This window comes from Spermophilus citellus (assembly GCF_964194105.1).
Source record: "Spermophilus citellus genome assembly, chromosome: 18".
NCBI classification, from domain to species: domain Eukaryota; kingdom Metazoa; phylum Chordata; class Mammalia; order Rodentia; family Sciuridae; genus Spermophilus; species Spermophilus citellus.
Genome location: NC_138200.1, coordinates 31053562 through 31067648, shown reverse-complemented (window position 1 = coordinate 31067648; position 14087 = coordinate 31053562).

Here is a 14087-nt window from a genome sequence, read left to right as displayed (position 1 = left end):
GAAACCTAAAAATTCAAACTGTTACTGCAGAGGAATGCTTCAAGCTATAAGAACAAAATTTGGTGAGTCAAGTGGGAATGGTGTACTGATCATTACCTCCAAGTATCATCAAGATTGGGTGAAATAACATTTGCTGAGATTTCAGGAAATCATAGTTTTTGGGAAGCTAGGCAACCCCTTTCTGATGAAAGTGGTTTTTCTCAGGCTGTGTTTAGGGTTACTTGAATAGGAAACAAACTGTATAGTTAGAACTTAGAACTACTTTATTGTGTCAAGTTTTAAAGAGCTAGCACAAACCGTGTTGGATTTAGAGTTCCAAATTCATCTATCAATATAGGAGAAAACAGAGTGAAACCTAAAAATTCAAACTGTTACTGCAGAGTAATGCTTCAAGCTATAAGAATGAAATTTGGTGCGTCAAGTGGGAATGGTGTACTGATCATTACCTCCAAGTATCATCAAGATTGGGTGAAATAACATTTGCTGAGATTTCAGGAAATCATAGTTTTTGGGAAGCTAGGCAACCCCTTTCTGATGAAAGTGGTTTTTCTCAGGCTGTGTTTAGGATTACTTGAATAGGAAACAAACTGTATAGTTAGAACTTAGAACTACTTTATTGTGTCAAGTTTTAAAGAGCTAGCACAAACCGTGTTGGATTTAGAGTTCCAAATTCATCTATCAATATAGGAGAAAACAGAGTGAAACCTAAAAATTCAAACTGTTACTGCAGAGTAATGCTTCAAGCTATAAGAACGAAATTTGGTGAGTCAAGTGGGAATGGTGTACTGATCATTACCTCCAAGTATCATCAAGATTGGGTGAAATAACATTTGCTGAGATTTCAGGAAACTCGTGGTTTTTTGGAAGCTAGGCAACCCCTTTCAGACGAATTTGGTTTTCATCAGTTTCTGCTTAGGGCTACTTGAATGGGAAACAAAAAGTACAGACAGAACTTAGAACTGCTTTATTTTGTCAAGTTTCAAGGAGCTAGCACAAACCGTGTTGGATTTAGAGTTCCAAATTCATCTATCAATATACGAGTAAACAGAGTGAAACCTAAAAATTCAAACTGTTACTGCAGAGGAATGCTTCAAGCTATAAGAACGAAATTTGGTGAGTCAAGTGGGAATGGTGTACTGATCATTACCTCCAAGTATCATCAAGATTGGGTGAAATAACATTTGCTGAGATTTCAGGAAACTCGTAGTTTTTTGGAAGCTAGGCAACCCCTTTCTGATGAAAGTGGTTTTTCTAAGGGTGTGCTTAGGGTTACTTGAATAGGAAACAAACTGTGTAGTTAGAACTTAGAACTACTTTACTGTGTCAAGTTTCAAGGAGCTAGCACAAACCATGTTTGATTTAGAGTTCCAAATTCATCTATCACTATAGGAGAAAACAGAGTGAAACCTAAAAATTCAAACTGTTACTGCAGAGGAATGCTTCAACCTATAAGCACGAAATTTGGTGAGTCAAGTGGGAATGGTGTAGTGATCATTACCTCCAAGTATCATCAAGATTGGGTGAAATAACATTTGCTGAGATTTCAGGAAACTCGTAGTTTTTGGAAGCTAGGCAACCCCTTTCTGACGAAAGTGGTTTTTCTCAGGCTGTGCTTAGGGTTACTTGAATAGGAAACAAACTGTATAGTTAGAACTTAGAAGTACTTTATTGTGTCAAGTTTCAAGGAGCTAGCACAAACCGTGTTGGATTTAGAGTTCCAAATTCATCTATCAATATAGGAGTAAACAGAGTGAAACCTAAAAATTCAAACTGTTACAGCAGAGGAATGCTTCAAGCTATAAGAACGAAATTTGGTGAGTCAAGTGGGAATGGTGTACTGATCATTACCTCCAAGTATCATCAAGATTGGGTGAAATAACATTTGCTGAGATTTCAGGAAACTGGTAGTTTTTTGGAAGCTAGGCAACCCCTTTCAGACGAATTTGGTTTTCATCAGTCTCCGCTTAGGTCTACTTGAATAGGAAACAAACAGTACAGACAGAACTTAGAACTGCTTTATTTTGTCAAGTTTCAAGGAGCTAGCACAAACCGTGTTGGATTTAGAGTTCCAAATTCATCTATCAATATACGAGTAAACAGAGTGAAACCTAAAAATTCAAACTGTTACTGCAGAGGAATGCTTCAAGCTATAAGAACGAAATTTGGTGAGTCAAGTGGGAATGGTGTACTGATCATTACCTCCAAGTATCATCAAGATTGGGTGAAATAACATTTGCTGAGATTTCAGGAAACTCGTAGTTTTTTGGAAGCTAGGCAACCCCTTTCTGATGAAAGTGGTTTTTCTAAGGGTGTGCTTAGGGTTACTTGAATAGGAAACAAACTGTGTAGTTAGAACTTAGAACTACTTTACTGTGTCAAGTTTCAAGGAGCTAGCACAAACCATGTTTGATTTAGAGTTCCAAATTCATCTATCACTATAGGAGAAAACAGAGTGAAACCTAAAAATTCAAACTGTTACTGCAGAGGAATGCTTCAACCTATAAGCACGAAATTTGGTGAGTCAAGTGGGAATGGTGTAGTGATCATTACCTCCAAGTATCATCAAGATTGGGTGAAATAACATTTGCTGAGATTTCAGGAAACTCGTAGTTTTTGGAAGCTAGGCAACCCCTTTCTGACGAAAGTGGTTTTTCTCAGGCTGTGCTTAGGGTTACTTGAATAGGAAACAAACTGTATAGTTAGAACTTAGAAGTACTTTATTGTGTCAAGTTTCAAGGAGCTAGCACAAACCGTGTTGGATTTAGAGTTCCAAATTCATCTATCAATATAGGAGTAAACAGAGTGAAACCTAAAAATTCAAACTGTTACTGCAGAGGAATGCTTCAAGCTATAAGAACGAAATTTGGTGAGTCAAGTGGGAATGGTGTACTGATCATTACCTCCAAGTATCATCAAGATTGGGTGAAATAACATTTGCTGAGATTTCAGGAAACTGGTAGTTTTTTGGAAGCTAGGCAACCCCTTTCAGACGAATTTGGTTTTCATCAGTCTCCGCTTAGGTCTACTTGAATATGAAACAAACAGTACAGACAGAACTTAGAACTGCTTTATTTTGTCAAGTTTCAAGGAGCTAGCACAAACCGTGTTGGATTTAGAGTTCCAAATTCATCTATCAATATAGGAGAAAACAGAGTGAAACCTAAAAATTCAAACTGTTACTGCAGAGGAATGCTTCAAGGTATAAGAACAAAATTTGGTGAGTCAAGTGGGAATGGTGTACTGATCATTACCTCCAAGTATCATCAAGATTGGGTGAAATAACATTTGCTGAGATTTCAGGAAACTCGTAGTTTTTTGGAAGCTAGGCAACCCCTTTCTGTAGAAAGTGGTTTTTCTCAGGCTGTCCTTAGGGTTACTTGAATAGGAAACAAACTGTATAGTTAGAACTTGGAACTACTTTATTGTGTCAAGTATCAAGGAGCTAGCACAAACCCTGTTGGATTTAGACTTCCAAATTCATCTATCAATATAGGAGAAAACAGAGTGAAACCTAAAAATTCAAACTGTTACTGCAGAGGAATGCTTCAAGCTATAAGAACGAAATTTGGTGAGTCAAGTGGGAATGGTGTACTGATCATTACCTCCAAGTATCATCAAGATTGGGTGAAATAACATTTGCTGAGATTTCAGGAAACTGGTAGTTTTTTGGAAGCTAGGCAACCCCTTTCTGACGAAAGTGGTTTTTCTCAGGCTGTGCTTAGGGTTACTTGAATAGGAAACAAACTGTATAGTTAGAACTTAGAAGTACTTTATTGTGTCAAGTTTCAAGGAGCTAGCACAAACTGTGTTGGATTTAGAGTTCCAAATTCATCTATCAATATAGGAGAAAACAGAGTGAAACCTAAAAATTCAAACTGTTACTGCAGAGGAATGCTTCAAGCTATAAGAACGAAATTTGGTGAGTCAAGTGGGAATGGTGTACTGATCATTACCTCCAAGTATCATCAAGATTGGGTGAAATAATGTTTGCTAAGATTTCAGGAAACTCGTAGTTTTTTGGAAGCTAGGCAACCCCTTTCAGACGAATATGGTTTTCATCAGTCTCTGCTTAGGGCTACTTGAATAGGAAACAAACTGTATAGTTAGAACTTAGAACTGCTTTATTGTGTCAAGTTTCAAGGAGCTAGCACAAACTTTGTTGGATTTAGAGTTCCAAATTCATCTATCAATATAGGAGAAAACAGAGTGAAACCTAAAAATTCAAACTGTTACTGCAGAGGAATGCTTCAAGCTATAAGAACGAAATTTGGTGAGTCAAGTGGGAATGGTGTACTGATCATTACCTCCAAGTATCATAAAGATTGGGTGAAATAACATTTGCTGAGATTTCAGGAAACTCGTGGTTTTTGGAAGCTAGGCAACCCCTTTCAGACGAATTTGGTTTTCATCAGTCTCTGCTTAGGGCTACTTGAATAGGAAACAAACTGTATAGTTAGAACTTAGAACTACTTTATTGTGTCAAGTTTCAAGGAGCTAGCACAAACTTTGTTGGATTTAGAGTTCCAAATTCATCTATCAATATAGGAGAAAACAGAGTGAAACCTAAAAATTCAAACTGTTACTGCAGAGGAATGCTTCAAGCTATAAGAACGAAATTTGGTGAGTCAAGTGGGAATGGTGTACTGATCATTACCTCCAAGTATCATCAAGATTAGGTGAAATAACATTTGCTGAGATTTCAGGAAACTCGTAGTTTTTTGGAAGCTAGGCAACCCCTTTCTGATGAAAGTGGTTTTTCTAAGGGTGTGCTTAGGGTTACTTGAATAGGAAACAAACTGTGTAGTTAGAACTTAGAACTACTTTACTGTGTCAAGTTTCAAGGAGCTAGCACAAACCATGTTTGATTTAGAGTTCCAAATTCATCTATCACTATAGGAGAAAACAGAGTGAAACCTAAAAATTCAAATGTTACTGCAGAGGAATGCTTCAACCTATAAGCACGAAATTTGGTGAGTCAAGTGGGAATGGTGTAGTGATCATTACCTCCAAGTATCATCAAGATTGGGTGAAATAACATTTGCTGAGTTTTCAGGAAACTCGTAGTTTTTAGATGCTAGGCAACCCCTTTCTGACGAAAGTGGTTTTTCTCAGGCTGTTCTTAGGGTTACTTGAATAGGAAACAAACTGTATAGTTAGAACTTAGAAGTACTTTATTGTGTCAAGTTTCAAGGAGCTAGCACAAACCGTGTTGGATTTAGAGTTCCAAATTCATCTATCAATATAGGAGTAAACAGAGTGAAACCTAAAAATTCAAACTGTTACAGCAGAGGAATGCTTCAAGCTATAAGAACGAAATTTGGTGAGTCAAGTGGGAATGGTGTACTGATCATTACCTCCAAGTATCATCAAGATTGGGTGAAATAACATTTGCTGAGATTTCAGGAAACTCGTAGTTTTTTGGAAGCTAGGCAACCCCTTTCAGACGAATTTGGTTTTCATCAGTCTCCGCTTAGGTCTACTTGAATAGGAAACAAACAGTACAGACAGAACTTAGAACTGCTTTATTTTGTCAAGTTTCAAGGAGCTAGCACAAACCGTGTTGGATTTAGAGTTCCAAATTCATCTATCAATATAGGAGAAAACAGAGTGAAACCTAAAAATTGAAACTGTTACTGCAGAGGAATGCTTCAAGGTATAAGAACAAAATTTGGTGAGTCAAGTAGGAATGGTGTACTGATCATTACCTCCAAGTATCATCAAGATTGGGTGAAATAACATTTGCTGAGATTTCAGGAAACTCGTAGTTTTTTGGAAGCTAGGCAACCCCTTTCTGTAGAAAGTGGTTTTTCTCAGGCTGTCCTTAGGGTTACTTGAATAGGAAACAAACTGTATAGTTAGAACTTGGAACTACTTTATTGTGTCAAGTATCAAGGAGCTAGCACAAACCCTGTTGGATTTAGACTTCCAAATTCATCTATCAATATAGGAGAAAACAGAGTGAAACCTAAAAATTCAAACTGTTACTGCAGAGGAATGCTTCAAGCTATAAGAACGAAATTTGGTGAGTCAAGTGGGAATGGTGTACTGATCATTACCTCCAAGTATCATCAAGATTGGGTGAAATAACATTTGCTGAGATTTCAGGAAACTGGTAGTTTTTTGGAAGCTAGGCAACCCCTTTCTGACGAAAGTGGTTTTTCTCAGGCTGTGCTTAGGGTTACTTGAATAGGAAACAAACTGTATAGTTAGAACTTAGAAGTACTTTATTGTGTCAAGTTTCAAGGAGCTAGCACAAACTGTGTTGGATTTAGAGTTCCAAATTCATCTATCAATATAGGAGAAAACAGAGTGAAACCTAAAAATTCAAACTGTTACTGCAGAGGAATGCTTCAAGCTATAAGAACGAAATTTGGTGAGTCAAGTGGGAATGGTGTACTGATCATTACCTCCAAGTATCATCAAGATTGGGTGAAATAACATTTGCTGAGATTTCAGGAAACTCGTAGATTTTTGGAAGCTAGGCAACCCCTTTCAGACATATTTGGTTTTCATCAGTCTCTGCTTAGGGCTACTTGAATAGGAAACAAACAGTACAGACAGAACTTAGAACTGCTTTATTTTGTCAAGTTTCAAGGAGCTAGCACAAACCGTGTTGGATTTAGAGTTCCAAATTCATCTATCAATATAGGAGAAAACAGAGTGAAACCTAAAAATTCAAACTGTTACTGCAGAGGAATGCTTCAAGCTATAAGAACAAAATTTGGTGAGTCAAGTGGGAATGGTGTCCTGATCATTACCTCCAAGTATCATCAAGATTGGGTGAAATAACACTTGCTGACATTTCAGGAAATCATAGTTTTTTGGAAGCTAGGCAACCCCTTTCTGACGAAAGTGGTTTTTCTCAGGCTGTGCTTAGGGTTACTTGAATAGGAAACAAACTGTATAGTTAGAACTTAGAACTACTTTATTGTGTCAAGTTTTAAAGAGCTAGCACAAACCGTGTTGGATTTAGAGTTCCAAATTCATCTATCAATATAGGAGAAAACAGAGTGAAACCTAAAAATTCAAACTGTTACTGCAGAGGAATGCTTCAAGCTATAAGAACGAAATTTGGTGAGTCAAGTGGGAATGGTGTACAGATCATTACCTCCAAGTATCATCAAGATTGGGTGAAATAACATTTGCTGAGATTTCAGGAAACTCGTAGTTTTTTGGAAGCTAGGCAACCCCTTTCAGACGAATTTGGTTTTCATCAGTCTCTGCTTTGGGCTACTTGAATACGAAACAAACAGTACAGACAGAACTTAGAACTGCTTTATTTTTTCAAGTTTCAAGGAGCTAGCACAAACCGTGTTGGATTTAGAGTTCTAAATTCATCTATCAATATAGGAGAAAACAGAGTGAAACCTAAAAATTCAAACTGTTACTGCAGAGGAATGCTTCAAGCTATAAGAACGAAATTTGGTGAGTCAAGTGGGAATGGTGTACTGATCATTACCTCCAAGTATCATCAAGATTGGGTGAAATAACATTTGCTGAGATTTCAGGAAACTCGTAGATTTTTGGAAGCTAGGCAACCCCTTTCAGACATATTTGGTTTTCATCAGTCTCTGCTTAGGGCTACTTGAATAGGAAACAAACAGTACAGACAGAACTTAGAACTGCTTTATTTTGTCAAGTTTCAAGGAGCTAGCACAAACCGTGTTGGATTTAGAGTTCCAAATTCATCTATCAATATAGGAGAAAACAGAGTGAAACCTAAAAATTCAAACTGTTACTGCAGAGGAATGCTTCAAGCTATAAGAACAAAATTTGGTGAGTCAAGTGGGAATGGTGTCCTGATCATTACCTCCAAGTATCATCAAGATTGGGTGAAATAACACTTGCTGACATTTCAGGAAATCATAGTTTTTTGGAAGCTAGGCAACCCCTTTCTGACGAAAGTGGTTTTTCTCAGGCTGTGCTTAGGGTTACTTGAATAGGAAACAAACTGTATAGTTAGAACTTAGAACTACTTTATTGTGTCAAGTTTTAAAGAGCTAGCACAAACCGTGTTGGATTTAGAGTTCCAAATTCATCTATCAATATAGGAGAAAACAGAGTGAAACCTAAAAATTCAAACTGTTACTGCAGAGGAATGCTTCAAGCTATAAGAACGAAATTTGGTGAGTCAAGTGGGAATGGTGTACAGATCATTACCTCCAAGTATCATCAAGATTGGGTGAAATAACATTTGCTGAGATTTCAGGAAACTCGTAGTTTTTTGGAAGCTAGGCAACCCCTTTCAGACGAATTTGGTTTTCATCAGTCTCTGCTTTGGGCTACTTGAATACGAAACAAACAGTACAGACAGAACTTAGAACTGCTTTATTTTTTCAAGTTTCAAGGAGCTAGCACAAACCGTGTTGGATTTAGAGTTCTAAATTCATCTATAAATATAGGAGAAAACAGAGTGAAACCTAAAAATTCAAACTGTTACTGCAGAGGAATGCTTCAAGCTATAAGAACGAAATTTGGTGAGTCAAGTGGGAATGGTGTACTGATCATTACCTCCAAGTATCATCAAGATTGGGTGAAATAACATTTGCTGACATTTCAGGAAATCATAGTTTTTTGGAAGCTAGGCAACCCCTTTCTGACGAAAGTGGTTTTTCTCAGGCTGTGCTTAGGGTTACTTGAATAGGAAACAAACTGTATAGTTAGAACATAGAACTACTTTATTGTGTCAAGTTTTAAAGAGCTAGCACAAACCGTGTTGGATTTAGAGTTCCAAATTCATCTATCAATATAGGAGAAAACAGAGTGAAACCTACAAATTCAAACTGTTACTGCAGAGGAATGCTTCAAGCTATAAGAACGAAATTTGGTGAGTCAAGTGGGAATGGTGTACTGATCATTACCTCCAAGTATCATCAAGATTAGGTGAAATAACATTTGCCGAGATTTCAGGAAACTCGTAGTTTTTTGGAAGCTAGGCAACCCCTTTCTGATGAAAGTGGTTTTTCTCAGGGTGTGCTTAGGGTTACTTGAATAGGAAACAAACTGTATAGTTAGAACTTAGAACTACTTTACTGTGTCAAGTATCAAGGAGCTACCACAAACCGTGCTGGATTTAGAGTTCAAAATCCATCTATCAATATAGGAGAAAACAGAGTGAAACCTAAAAATTCAAACTGTTACTGCAGAGGAATGCTTCAAGCTATAAGAACGAAATTTGGTGAGTCAAGTGGGAATGGTGTACTGATCATTACCTCCCAGAATCATCAAGATTGGGTGAAGTAACATTTGCTGAGATTTCAGGAAACTCGTAGTTTTTTGGAAGCTAGGCAACCCCTTTCTGACGACAGTGGTTTTTCTCAGGCTGTGTTTAGGGTTACTTGAATAAGAAACAAACTGTATAGTTAGAACTTAGAAGTACTTTATTTTGTCAAGTTTCAAGTAGCTAGCACAAACTGTGTTGGATTTAGAGTTCCAAATTCATCTATCAATATAGGAGAAAACAGAGTGACACCTAAAAATTCAAACTGTTACTGCAGAGGAATGCTTCAATCTATAAGAACGAAATTTGGTGATTCAAGTGGGAATGGTGTACTGATCATTACCTCCAAGTATCATCAATATTGGGTGAAATAACATTTGCTGAGATTTCAGGAAACTGGTAGTTTTTTGGAAGCTAGGCAACCCCTTTCTGACGAAAGTGGTTTTTCTCAGGCTGTGCTTAGGGTTACTTGAATAGGAAACAAACTGTATAGTTAGAACTTAGAACTACTTTATTGTGTCAAGTTTCAAGGAGCTAGCACAAACCGTGTTGGATTTAGAGTTCCAAATTCATCTATCAATATAGGAGAAAACAGAGTGAAACCTAAAAATTCAAACTGTTACTGCAGAGGAATGCTTCAAGCTATAAGAACGAAATTTGGTGAGTAAAGTGGGAATGGTGTACTGATCATTACCTCCAAGTATCATCAAGATTGGGTGAAGTAACATTTGCTGAGATTTCAGGAAACTCGTAGTTTTTTGGAAGCTAGGCAACCCCTTTCAGACGTATTTATTTGGTTTTCATCAGTCTCTGCTTAGGGCTACTTGAATAGGAAACAAACAGTACAGACAGAACTTAGAACTGCTTTATTTTGTCAAGTTTCAAGGAGCTAGCACAAACCGTGTTGGATTTAGAGTTCCAAATTCATCTATCAATATAGGCGAAAACAGAGAGAAACCTAAAAATTGAAACTGTTACTGCAGAGGAATGCTTCAAGCTATAAGAACGAAATTTGGTGAGTCAAGTGGAAATGGTGTACTGATCATTACCTCCAAGTATCATCAAGATTGGGTGAAATAACATTTGCTGACATTTCAGGAAATCATAGTTTTTTGGAAGCTAGGCAACCCCTTTCTGACGAAAGTGGTTTTTCTCAGGCTGTGCTTAGGGTTACTTGAATAGGAAACAAACTGTATAGTTAGAACTTAGAACTACTTTACTGTGTCAAGTATCAAGGAGCTAGCACAAACCGTGTTGGATTTAGAGTTCCAAATTCATCTATCAATATAGGAGAAAACAGAGTGAAACCTAAAAATTCAAACTGTTACTGCAGAGGAATGCTTCAAGCTATAAGAACGAAATTTGGTGAATCAAGTGGGAGTGGAGTACTGATCATTACCTCCAAGTATCATCAAGATTGGGTGAAATAACATTTGCTGAGATTTCAGGAAACTCGTAGTTTTTTGGAAGCTAGGCAACCTTTTTCTGACGAAAGTGGTTTTTCTCAGGCTGTGCTTAGGGTTACTTGAATAGGAAACAAACTGCACAGTTAGAACGTAGAACTACTTTATTATGTCAAGTATCAAGGAGCTAGCACAAACCGTGTTGGATTTAGTGTTCCAAATTCATCTATCAATATAGGAGAAAACAGAGTGAAACCTAAAAATTCAAACTGTTACTTCAGAGGAATGCTTCAAGCTATAAGAAAGAAATTTGGTGAGTCAAGTGGAATGGTGTACTGATCATTACCTCCAAGTATCATCAAGATTGGGTGAAATAACTTTTGCTGAGATTTCAGGAAACTCGTAGTTTTTTGGAAGCTAGGCAACACCTTTCAGAAGAATTTGGTTTTCGTCAGTCTCTGCTTAGGGCTACTTGAATAGGAAATAAACAGTACAGACAGGAATTAGAACTGCTTTATTTTGTCAAGTTTTAAGGAGCTAGCACAAACCGTGTTGGATTTAGAGTTCCAAATTCATCTATCAATATAGGAGAAAACAGAGTGAAACCTAAAAATTCAAACTGTTACTGCAGAGGAATGCTTCAAGCTATAAGAGCAAAATTTGGTGAGTAGTGGGAATGGTGTACTGATCATTACCTCCAAGTATCATCAAGATTGGGTGAAATAACATTTTCTGAGATTTCAGGAAACTCGTAGTTTTTTGGAAGCTAGGCAACCCTTTTCAGACGAATTTGGTTTTCATCAGTCTCTGCTTAGGGCTATTTGAATAGGAAACAAACAGTACAGACAGTTCTTAGAACTGCTTTATTTTGTCAAGTTTCAAGGAGCTAGCACAAACCGTGTTGGATTCAGAGTTCCAAATTCATCTATCAATATAGGAGAAAACAGAGTGAAACCTAAAAATTTAAACTGTTACTGCAGAGGAATGCTTCAAGCTATAAGAACGAAATTTGGTGAGTCAAGTGGGAATGGTGTACTGATCATTACCTCCAAGTATCATCAAGAATGGGTGAAGTAACATTTGCTGAGATTTCAGGAAACTCGTAGTTTTTTGGAAGCTAGGCAACCCCTTTCTGACGAAAGTGGTTTTTCTCAGGCTGTGCTTAGGGTTACTTGAATAGAAAACAAACTGTACAGTTAGAACGTAGAACTACTTTATTATGTCAAGTATCAAGGAGCTAGCACAAACCGTGTTGGATTTAGTGTTCCAAATTCATCTATCAATATAGGAGAAAACAGAGTGAAACCTAAAAATTCAAACTGTTACTTCAGAGGAATGCTTCAAGCTATAAGAAAGAAATTTGGTGAGTCAAGTGGAATGGTGTACTGATCATTACCTCCAAGTATCATCAAGATTGGGTGAAATAACTTTTGCTGAGATTTCAGGAAACTCGTAGTTTTTTGGAAGCTAGGCAACCCCTTTCAGACGAATTTGGTTTTCGTCAGTCTCTGCTTAGGGCTACATGAATAGGAAACAAACAGTACAGACAGGACTTAGAACTGCTTTATTTTGTCAAGTTTTAAGGAGCTAGCACAAACCGTGTTGGATTTAGAGTTCCAAATTCATCTATCAATATAGGAGAAAACAGAGTGAAACCTAAAAATTCAAACTGTTACTGCAGAGGAATGCTTCAAGCTATAAGAACGATATTTGGTGAGTCAAGTGGGAATGGTGTACTGATCATTACCTCCAAGTATCATCAAGATTGGGTGAAATAACATTTGCTGAGATTTCAGGAAACTCGTAGTTTTTTGGAAGCTAGGCAACCCCTTTCAGACGAATTTGGTTTTCATCAGTCTCTGCTTAGGGCTACTTGAATAGGAAACAAACTGTATAGTTAGAACTTAGAACTACTTTATTGTGTCAAGTTTCAAGGAGCTAGCACAAACTTTGTTGGATTTAGAGTTCCAAATTCATCTATCAATATAGGAGAAAACAGAGTGAAACCTAAAAATTCAAACTGTTACTGCAGAGGAATGCTTCAAGGTATAAGAACAAAATTTGGTGAGTCAAGTGGGAATGGTGTACTGATCATTACCTCCAAGTATCATCAAGATTGGGTGAAGTAACATTTGCTGAGATTTCAGGAAACTCGTAGTTTTTTGGAAGCTAGGCAACCCCTTTCAGACGAATTTGGTTTTCATAATTCTCTGCTTTGGGCTACTTGAATAGGAAACAAACAGTACAGACAGAACTTAGAACTGCTTTATTTTGTCAAGTTTTAAGGAGCTAGCACAAACCGTGTTGGATTTAGAGTTCCAAATTCATCTATCAATATAGGAGAAAACAGAGTGAAACCTAAAAATTCAAACTGTTACTGCAGAGGAATGCTTCAAGCTATAAGAACGAAATTTGGTGAGTCAAGTGGGAATGGTGTACTGATCATTACCTCCAAGTATCATCAAGATTGGGTGAAATAACATTTTCTGAGATTTCAGGAAACTCGTAGTTTTTTGGAAGCTAGGCAACCCCTTTCAGACGAATTTGGTTTTCATCAGTCTCTGCTTAGGGCTACTTGAATAGGAAACAAACAGTACAGACAGTTCTTAGAACTGCTTTATTTTGTCAAGTTTCAAGGAGCTAGCACAAACCGTGTTGGATTTAGAGTTCCAAATTCATCTATCAATATAGGAGAAAACAGAGTGAAACCTAAAAATTTAAACTGTTACTGCAGAGGAATGCTTCAAGCTATAAGAACGAAATTTGGTGAGTCAAGTGGGAATGGTGTACTGATCATTACCTCCAAGTATCATCAAGAATGGGTGAAGTAACATTTGCTGAGATTTCAGGAAACTCGTAGTTTTTTGGAAGCTAGGCAACCCCTTTCTGACGAAAGTGGTTTTTCTCAGGCTGTGCTTAGGGTTACTTGAATAGGAAACAAACTGTATAGTTAGAACTTAGAACTAATTTATTGTGTCATGTTTCAAGGAGCTAGCACAAACTGTGTTGGATTTAGAGTTCCAAATTCATCTATCAATATAGGAGAAAACAGAGTGAAACCTAAAAATTCACACTGTTACTGCAGAGGAATGCTTCAAGCTATAAGAACAAAATTTGGTGAGTCAAGTGGGAATGGTGTACTGATCATTACCTCCAAGTATCATCAAGATTGGGTGAAATAACATTTGCTGAGATTTCAGGAAACTCGTAGTTTTTTGGAAGCTAGGCAACCCCTTTGAGACGAATTTGGTTTTCGTCAGTCTCTGCTTAGGGCTACTTGAATAGGAAACACGCAGTACAGACAGAACTTAGAACTGCTTTATTTTGTCAAGTTTTAAGGAGCTAGCACAAACCGTGTTGGATTTAGAGTTCCAAATTCATCTATCAATATAGGAGAAAACAGAGTGAAACCTAAAAATTCAAACTGTTACTGCAGAGGAATGCTTCAAGCTATAAGAACGATA